This window comes from Ranitomeya imitator, chromosome 6, assembly GCF_032444005.1.
Source record: "Ranitomeya imitator isolate aRanImi1 chromosome 6, aRanImi1.pri, whole genome shotgun sequence".
Lineage (NCBI taxonomy): Eukaryota > Metazoa > Chordata > Amphibia > Anura > Dendrobatidae > Ranitomeya > Ranitomeya imitator.
The window spans coordinates 41023297-41033168 of record NC_091287.1 but is presented as its reverse complement, the minus strand read 5'-3'; positions in this window follow the sequence as shown (position 1 = coordinate 41033168).

The window sequence follows — 9872 nt, the reverse complement described above, 5'->3', positions numbered from 1 at the left end:
TAGTTTTAATTTTCTGTCTTTGCTGTCAATACTGCAATTGTGATGCATTGTACTGAGTAAAATCACTGATTTCTCCTTTTTCTATTTGTAAGATACCAAAGTCGCTTTGTTATTGAATCCAAAGACACTCTCATAAAGTGCTCGCTGATGATTGTGTTTCAGTGCTTCTGGAATTTCTCGTCGGTTTAGCTTGATAGTACCAACAAGTGTAATAGCTTTTTGAAGCAGAAAATTGCTTAGTTCAACATTGGTGAAATAATTGTCCATGGTAATGTTTCTACCTGAATTGAATATTGGAACAGCAAGAGTTTTGACAATTTCAGACCCCAGATCCTTCTGTACTGGTGCACCAACCTCTTTGCCACAGTAGATTACGCCATTTATGCCATAATAATTTGCAGAATCACACATCCAGAAGATTTTGATTCCATATTTGGCTGGCTTGCTGGGCATGTATTGTATGAACTTTCAGCGTCCTCTGAACGGTACAAGTCGCTCATCTATTGTAACATTAGTACTAGTATTGTAAAGCTTGGTGCAATTTTTGATAAATATGTTCCAGATATAACTGATAGGGGCTAATTTGTCTGTTTCAAACCTCAATGCACGTGTTCGCTTATCATCAAATCGAATGTGTCTTCTAATTTCCTCATATCTGTCCACTGACATTGTCGCCTTCTAGTGTGGATCAGAAAGTGGGTCCAGAAATAATTCTCGTATTGGGACAATATACGATTTTTGACTTCCTGCCAGCAGTAAAAGTCCAATGTATGCATAAAGTTCCTCTTTTGAGATATTTTTCCAGAACTTATTTTTTGCAGAAGCGATACGTCTTCCTTCTAGGTTTGAACATAAAATGACCTCTTCGGCAATGTTGTCAGAAAAAAAAGTACAGAATACGTCTTTAGGGGAAAAGTAACTGGGACTTCCCACAGCTCCTTGAGCCTGTCTCACAGTATTATGGATTGCAGTACGTCCGACTAATGTAGGATTACTGTCCCAAAAAACATTCGTTTTGGATGTTCTACTTATCACTTCTTGAGGATCTACTGTATTCACTTCATCATCATCAGAAGAAGAATCACTTGAGGATATTTGATTCTCTGGTGGCAAGTAGTGTTGAGCGACCTTGACCTTTTTAGAGTCGAGTCGTGTTTCGCGAAACCCGACTATCTTAGAAGTCGAGTCGAGTGGAATCGGCCGATTATGGCGAAAAGTCGGGTATCGCCCGAAACACGAAACCCAATGCAAGTCAATGGGGGAGCATAGTCGGCAGTGAGTGGAGGCCAGGAAAACACCTACACTGCCCATTTTAATGGCAAAAACATCCATTCTTGTTACAGAAGCTTGTCAATCGTAATTTAGCTTAAAATAATTGGAAGGCATTTGAAATTGGGGGTCATTTGGCTAAAGTTGTGGGGGGTAGGGCTGGTTCAAGTAATTAGTGGGCCCAGTAAATCTGGACCACGTCACGGCAGTGGAGCAGGGAGAGGTAAGTATTTCAACTTTGCAAGTGCTGTGATCCTGAGCAAGCAGGGAGGGCCCACTCGTTGGCATTGGCTCTGGCACAGGGCCCCTCAAAGTACAGCGGTGTGTTTGCACGGCGGGGGCGCCTCCCACCGGCAGCAACACTTTTGCGTACTATGAGAGGCCCTGTGCCAGTGACGTCGCCAACTAGTATTCCTCCCCCCACCTGATGAAGGAACCTGCACTTTCATCTGCACCTTCCTCTTTGTCCCCGTGTAAGGTGGTATGGTATGCGGGAAGAGGAACCTGACTTTCAGCAGGGTCACAATCTTGCTGTGTAGCGTGCACGGGGAATTTTGCATTATGGGTCAATGTACCAGCAGACTCATCTATCACTGGCTGGGCAATGGGCAGGATGAGGAGGAAACACAGATATAGGCCCAAAGAATAAAGTTGGCTAAATGCAGTTCAAAATTGGTAACACAGGACTAACCAGGGGGCATTGCAGTGGAGGACAACTGGAATGAGAGGCTGACACAGAGAGTAGGCCCAAATCAGTAAGTAGTCGAAATGCAGTTCAAAATTGGCAACCGTAGTAAACAGGCGGCACAGCTTTGTTCAGTGGAGGAGAACAGCAAGGAGTGGCAGACACCGATAGTAGGCCCCAACCCAACTAGTAGGCCAAATGCAGTCTAACATTAACAACTACTTAACGAGAGCCTTAAAATGGAATTTCAGGACAGGAAACCAGGAGAACAGCAAGGAGTGGCAGACACCGATAGTAGGCCCCAAACCAACTAGTACGCCAAATGCAGTTGTTCCATTTAACCACAATTTAATGAGAGCCTGAAGATTGAAGTTCAGGAAAGGCAACCTGGAGAACACCTTGGAGTGTAACACACCATCTCTCTACACCCCATACCCAATTTGTAGGCCTAATGCAGTGTAGTTTTCAACAACTACTAAACGAGAGTCGGAAGATCGAAGCAATGTGGATGAAACCTGGGGAACACCTTGGAGTGTAACACACCGTATCTCTACACCCCATACCCAATTTTTAGGCCTAATGCAGTGTAGTTTTCTACAACTACTAAACGAGAGTCGGAAGACCGAAGCAATGTGGACGAAACCTGGGGAACACCTTGGAGTGGAACACACCATCTCTCTACACCCCATACCCAATTTGTAGGCCTAATGCAGTGTAGTTTCCAACAACTACTAAACGAGAGCATGAAGATCGAAGCAATGGAGAGGAAACCTGGGGAACACCTTGGAGTGGAACACACCATCTCTCTACACCCCATACCCAATTTGTAGGCCTAATGCAGCGTAGTTTCCAACAACTACTAAACGAGAGCCGGAAGATCGAAGCAATGGAGAGGAAACCTGGGGATCACCTTGGAGTGGAACACACCATCTCTCTACACCCCATACCCAATTTGTAGGCCTAATGCAGCGTAGTTTCCAACAACTACTAAACGAGAGCCAGAAGATCGAAGCTCAGGAAAGGCAACCTGGAGAACACCTTGGAGTGGAACACACCATCTCTCTACACCCCATACCCAATTTGTAGGCCTAATGCAGCGTAGTTTCCAACAACTACTAAACGAGAGCATGAAGATCGAAGCAATGGAGAGGAAACCTGGGGAACACCTTGGAGTGGAACACACCATCTCTCTACACCCCATACCCAATTTGTAGGCCTAATGCAGCGTAGTTTCCAACAACTACTAAACGAGAGCCAGAAGATCGAAGCTCAGGAAAGGCAACCTGGAGAACACCTTGGAGTGGAACACACCATCTTTCTACACCCCATACCCAATTTGTAGGCCTAATGCAGCATAGTTTCCAACAACTACTAAACGAGAGCATGAAGATCGAAGCAATGGAGAGGAAACCTGGAGAACACCTTGGAGTGGAACACACCATCTCTCTGCACCCCATACCCAATTTGTAGGCCTAATGCAGTGTAGTTTCCAACAACTACTAAACGAGAGCATGAAGATCGAAGCAATGGACAGGAAACCTGGGGAACACCTTGGAGTGGAACACACCATCTCTCTACACCCCATACCCAATTTGTAGGCCTAATGCAGCGTAGTTTCCAACAACTACTAAACGAGAGCATTAAGATCGAAGCAATGGCGAGGAAACCTGGGGCACACCTTGGGGAGCTCAGCTTTTTTCAAAGGAACACAGCTGAATTGAGTGGCGCAGACAGACACAGGTAGTAGGACTTAAACCAAAAATGTGGCTCACTGCAGCTAAAAAAAGTTACAGGGGTACACAAGCAGCAGTGCTCTGGGCAGTGGAGGACAATTTCAATAGTGGACCGCAGACAGACTTTGTACGCCTACTATTAAAAAAAGGATGCTCTATGCAATTAAAAATAGGTTCCAGGGGTCCACGGGCAGCAGTGGTGTGGTCAGTGGACGAGTATTGGAAGGAGGGACCGCAGACAGGCGTAGTAGGCCTAACATAACAAAATTAGGCTGTAGACACTGTAAAATTGGTTCCAGCGGTACACGGGCAGCAGTGGTGTGGTCAGCGGAGGAAAACTGGAATTAGGGACTGCAGTCAGACTTTGTAGGCTGTCCCCTGTGGACCATGCATCCAACACATTAACCCAGTGCGCCGTAATGGACACGTAACTTTTTGTGGACATGCCTACTGGTCCATGCGTCTCTTGTCAGGTGCACCTTTCTACTGTTTGATTGCCTGAGTGCTATGACAATGCAGACTTTTTCATGCCGGTGGAGGGCTGGGATGGCTTTTCTCGCAAAAGAAATGTCGACTGGGTAGCTTGAACCGTTGCACAGCGTAGTTCATCTGGGCTTTCTAAATATAAAACAAAGAAAAAAGGAGCCTACATGCACTTTCAGCTGGGTTCCAGGGGTACACGGCCAGCATTGGTCTGGTCAGTGGAGAACTATTGGAAGGAAGGACCGCAGACAGGCATCGAAGGCCTAACATAATAACAGATGGCTGTAGGCAATTTTAAATTGGTTCCAGGGGTACACGGGCAGCAGTGGTGTGGTCAGTGGAGGCCTAGTGGAAGGAGTGACCGCAGACAGGCATCGAAGGCCTAACATAATAACACATGGCTGTTGGCAATTTTAAATTGGTTCCAGGGGAACACGGGCAGCAGTGGCCTGGTCAGTGTAGTAGCAGTAGAAAGAACGGACCGCAGACAGGCATCGAAGGCCTAAAATAAAAAAATTGGGCTGGCTGTAGGCAATTTTAAATTGGTTCCAGGGGTACACGGGCAGCAGTGGTGTGGTCAGCGGAGGAAAATTGGAATTAGGGACTGCAGTCAGACTTTGTAGGCTGTCCCCTGTGGACCATGCATCCAACACATTAACCCAGTGCGCCGTAATGGACACGTAACTTTTTGTGGACATGCCTACTGGTCCATGCGTCTCTTGTCAGGTGCACCTTTCTACTGTTTGATTGCCTGAGTGCTATGACAATGCAGACTTTTTCATGCCGGTGGAGGGCTGGGATGGCTTTTCTCGCAAAAGAAATGTCGACTGGGTAGCTTGAACCGTTGCACAGCGTAGTTCATCTGGGCTTTCTAAATATAAAACAAAGAAAAAAGGAGCCTACATGCACTTTCAGCTGGGTTCCAGGGGTACACGGCCAGCATTGGTCTGGTCAGTGGAGAACTATTGGAAGGAAGGACCGCAGACAGGCATCGAAGGCCTAACATAATAACAGATGGCTGTAGGCAATTTTAAATTGGTTCCAGGGGTACACGGGCAGCAGTGGTGTGGTCAGTGGAGGCCTAGTGGAAGGAGTGACCGCAGACAGGCATCGAAGGCCTAACATAATAACACATGGCTGTTGGCAATTTTAAATTGGTTCCAGGGGAACACGGGCAGCAGTGGTGTGGTCAGTGTAGTAGTAGTAGAAAGAACGGACCGCAGACAGGCATCGAAGGCCTAAAATTAAAAAAATTGGGCTGGCTGTAGGCAATTTTAAATTGGTTCCAGGGGTACACGGGCAGCAGTGGTGTGGTCAGTGGAGGCCTAGTGGAAGTAGTGACCGCAGACAGGCATCGAAGGCCTAACATAATAACACATGGCTGTAGGCAATTTAAAATTGGTTCCGTGGGTACACGGGCAGCAGTGGTGTGGTCAGTGGAGGCCTAGTGGAAGGAGTGACCGCAAACAGGCATCGAAGGCCTAACATAATAACACATGGCTGTAGGCAATTTTAAATTGGTTCCAGGGGAACACGGGCAGCAGTGGCCTGGTCAGTGTAGTAGTAGTAGAAAGAACGGACCGCAGACAGGCATCGAAGGCCTAAAATAATAAAATTGGGCTGGCTGTAGGCAATTTTAAATTGGTTCCAGGGGTACACGGGCAGCAGTGGTGTGGTCAGTGGAGGCCTAGTGGAAGGAGGGACCGCAGACAGGCATCGAAGGCCTAACATAATAACAGATGGCTGTAGGCAATTTTAAATTGGTTCCAGGGGTACACGGGCAGCAGTGGTGTGGTCAGTGGAGGCCTAGTGGAAGGAGTGACCGCAGACAGGCATCGAAGGCCTAACATAATAACACATGGCTGTAGGCAATTTTAAATTGGTTCCAGGGGAACACGGGCAGCAGTGGCCTGGTCAGTGTAGTAGTAGTAGAAAGAACGGACCGCAGAGAGGCATCGAAGGCCTAAAATAAAAAAATTGGGCTGGCTGTAGGCAATTTTAAATTGGTTCCAGGGGTACACGGGCAGCAGTGGTGTGGTCAGTGGAGGCCTAGTGGAAGGAGGGACCGCAGACAGGCATCGAAGGCCTAACATAATAACAGATGGCTGTAGGCAATTTTAAATTGGTTCCAGGGGTACACGGGCAGCAGTGGTGTGGTCAGTGGAGGCCTAGTGGAAGGAGTGACCGCAGACAGGCATCGAAGGCCTAACATAATAACACATGGCTGTAGGCAATTTTAAATTGGTTCCAGGGGAACACGGTCAGCAGTGGCCTGGTCAGTGTAGTAGTAGTAGAAAGAACGGACCGCAGAGAGGCATCGAAGGCCTAAAATAAAAAAATTGGGCTGGCTGTAGGTAATTTTAAATTGGTTCCAGGGGTACACGGGCAGCAGTGGTCTGGTCAGTGGAGGCCTAGTGGAAGGAGGGACCGCAGACAGGCATCGAAGGCCTAACATAATAACAGATGGCTGTAGGCAATTTTAAATTGGTTCCAGGGGTACACAGGCAGCAGTGGTGTGGTCAGTGGAGGCCTAGTGGAAGGAGTGACCGCAGACAGGCATCGAAGGCCTAACATAATAACACATGGCTGTAGGCAATTTTAAATTGGTTCCAGGGGAACACGGGCAGCAGTGGCCTGGTCAGTGTAGTAGTAGTAGAAAGAACGGACCGCAGACAGGCATCAAAGGCCTAAAATAAAAAAATTGGGCTGGCTGTAGGCAATTTTAAATTGGTTCCAGGGGTACACGGGCAGCAGTGGTGTGGTCAGTGGAGGCCTAGTGGAAGGAGGGACCGCAGACAGGCATCGAAGGCCTAACATAATAACAGATGGCTGTAGGCAATTTTAAATTGGTTCCGTGGGTACACGGGCAGCAGTGGTGTGGTCAGTGGAGGCCTAGTGGAAGGAGTGACCGCAAACAGGCATCGAAGGCCTAACATAATAACACATGGCTGTAGGCAATTTTAAATTAGTTCCGTGAGTACACGGGCAGCAGTGGTGTGGTCAGTGGAGGCCTAGTGGAAGGAGTGACCGCAAACAGGCATCGAAGGCCTAAAATAAAAAAATTGGGCTGGCTGTAGGCAATTTTAAATTGGTTCCAGGGGTACACGGGCAGCAGTGGTGTGGTCAGTGGAGGCCTAGTGGAAGGAGTGACCGCAGACAGGCATCGAAGGCCTAACATAATAACACATGGCTGTAGGCAATTTTAAATTGGTTCCGTGGGTACACGGGCAGCAGTGGTGTGGTCAGTGGAGGCCTAGTGGAAGGAGGGACCGCAGACAGGCTTCGAAGGCCTAACATAAAAAAATAGGGCTGTTGGCAATTTAAAATTGGTTCCAGTGGTACAAGGGCAGCAGTACAATGGTCAGTGGAGGCCGAGTGGAAGGAGGGACCGCAGACAGGCTTCGAAGGCCTAACATAAAAAAATAGGGCTGTTGGCAATTTAAAATTGGTTCCAGGGGTACACAGGCAGCAGTACAATGGTCAGTGGAGGCCTAGTGGAAGGAGGGACCGCAGACAGGCTTCGAAGGCCTAACATAACAAAAATGTCAATACAATGGTATTGTCAGTGCCAGGCATTGAAGGATGTCAGCGCATAGACTAAACATTGGTGGAGCTGTGAGAGATAATTTTGCAAGTGGTAGAGCACTGTTTGAGCTGGGGGGGGGAACTGTCTTGTGGCCGGCGGTACAGGCCCAGGGCCCCTGATATTACAACGGTGTGTCTGACGTTGGGTGCGCACCACCACCGCCAGAGACACTTTATTGTACTATGAGGGACCCAGTGGCAGTGCCGTCGACCAAAAGCGGGCACACCCACCTCTTCAGACAAACAGCACTCTCACGGGTGCTGGCGCCAAGTGGCGATACCACGGCCCCGTGTGGGGAGTTTGGCCATTTAGTGAGGTGTAAACATGTCGTATGCTGGACAATCAGGTGCAGAAAATTACGAGATTGGAAAAGTCATTCAGAATAGTCCACAGGCAAGACCTTTTCATAGGAAAGCTAGGTGTCAGCCGGGCAAGGTGGGCCAAAAGATTTCGAAATCCAGTTGTGGTTCATTTTAATGAAGGTTAGATCATCTACATTTTGGGTAGCCAGACGAGTCCTTTTTTCTGTTAGTATTGAACCTGCAGCACTGAATACTCTTTCTGATAGGACACTAGTTGCCGGGCAAGCAAGCTCCTGCAATGTATATTCTGCCAATTCTGGCCAGGTGTCTAATTTGGATGCCCAGTAATCAAATGGGAATGACGGTTGAGGGAGAACGTCGATAAGGGATGAAAAATAGTTTGTAACCATACTGGACAAATGTTGTCTCCTGTCACTTTGAATTGATGCTGCAGTACCTGTCCTGTCTGCGGTCATAGCAAAATCACTCCACAACCTGGTCAGAAAACCCCTCTAGCCAACGCCACTTCTGATTTCTGCCCCTCTAACACCTCTGGTCTGCTGGCCCCTGCAGCTCGTGTGAGAACGATCACGGGCGCTGTGTGCAGGGAATGCCAGAAGCAAACGGTCAACAAGAGTTGATTGTTTGGTTGCTAATATTAGTTCCAAGTTCTCATGTGGCATTATATTTTGCAATTTGCCTTTATAGCGAGGATCAAGGAGGCAGGCCAACCAGTAATCGTCATCGTTCATCATTTTAGTAATGCGTGTGTCCCTTTTGAGGATACGTAAGGCATAATCCGCCATGTGGGCCAAAGTTCCAGTTCTCAAATCTGCGGTTGTGCTTGGTTGAGGGGCAGTTTCAGGCAAATCCACGTCACTTGTGTCCCTCAAAAAACCAGAACCCGGCATTGCCGCGCCAACAATTTCCAGTGGCCCCGGAAAAGCTTCCTCATTAAAAATATAATCATCCCCATCATCCTCCTCGTCCTCCTCCTCCTCTTCGCCCGCTACCTCGTCCTGTACACTGCCCTGGCCAGACAATGGCTGACTGTCATCAAGGCTTTCCTCTTCCTCAGCTGCAGACGCCTGATCCTTTATGTGCGTCAAACTTTGCATCAGCAGACGCATTAGGGGGATGCTCATGCTTATTATGGCGTTGTCTGCACTAACCAGCCGTGTGCATTCCTCAAAACACTGAAGGACTTGACACATGTCTTGAATCTTCGACCACTGCACACCTGACAACTCCATGTCTGCCATCCTACTGCCTGCCCGTGTATGTGTATCCTCCCACAAAAACATAACAGCCCGCCTCTGTTCGCACAGTCTCTGAAGCATGTGCAGTGTTGAGTTCCACCTTGTTGCAACGTCTATGATTAGGCGATGCTGGGCAAGGTTCAAAGAACGCTGATAGGTCTGCATACGGCTGGAGTGTACGGGCGAACGGCGGATATGTGAGCAAAGTCCACGCACTTTGAGGAGCAGGTCGGATAACCCCGGATAACTTTTCAGGAAGCACTGCACCACCAGGTTTAAGGTGTGAGCCAGGCAAGGAATGTGTTTCAGTTGGGAAAGGGAGATGGCAGCCATGAAATTCCTTCCGTTATCACTCACTACCTTGCCTGCCTAAAGATCTACTGTGCCCAGCCACGACTGCGTTTCTTTCTGCAAGAACTCGGACAGAACTTCCGCGGTGTGTCTGTTGTCGCCCAAACACTTCATAGCCAATACAGCCTGCTGACGTTTGCCAGTAGCTGCCCCATAATGGGAGACCTGGTGTGCAACAGTGGCAGCTGCGGATGGAGTAGTTGT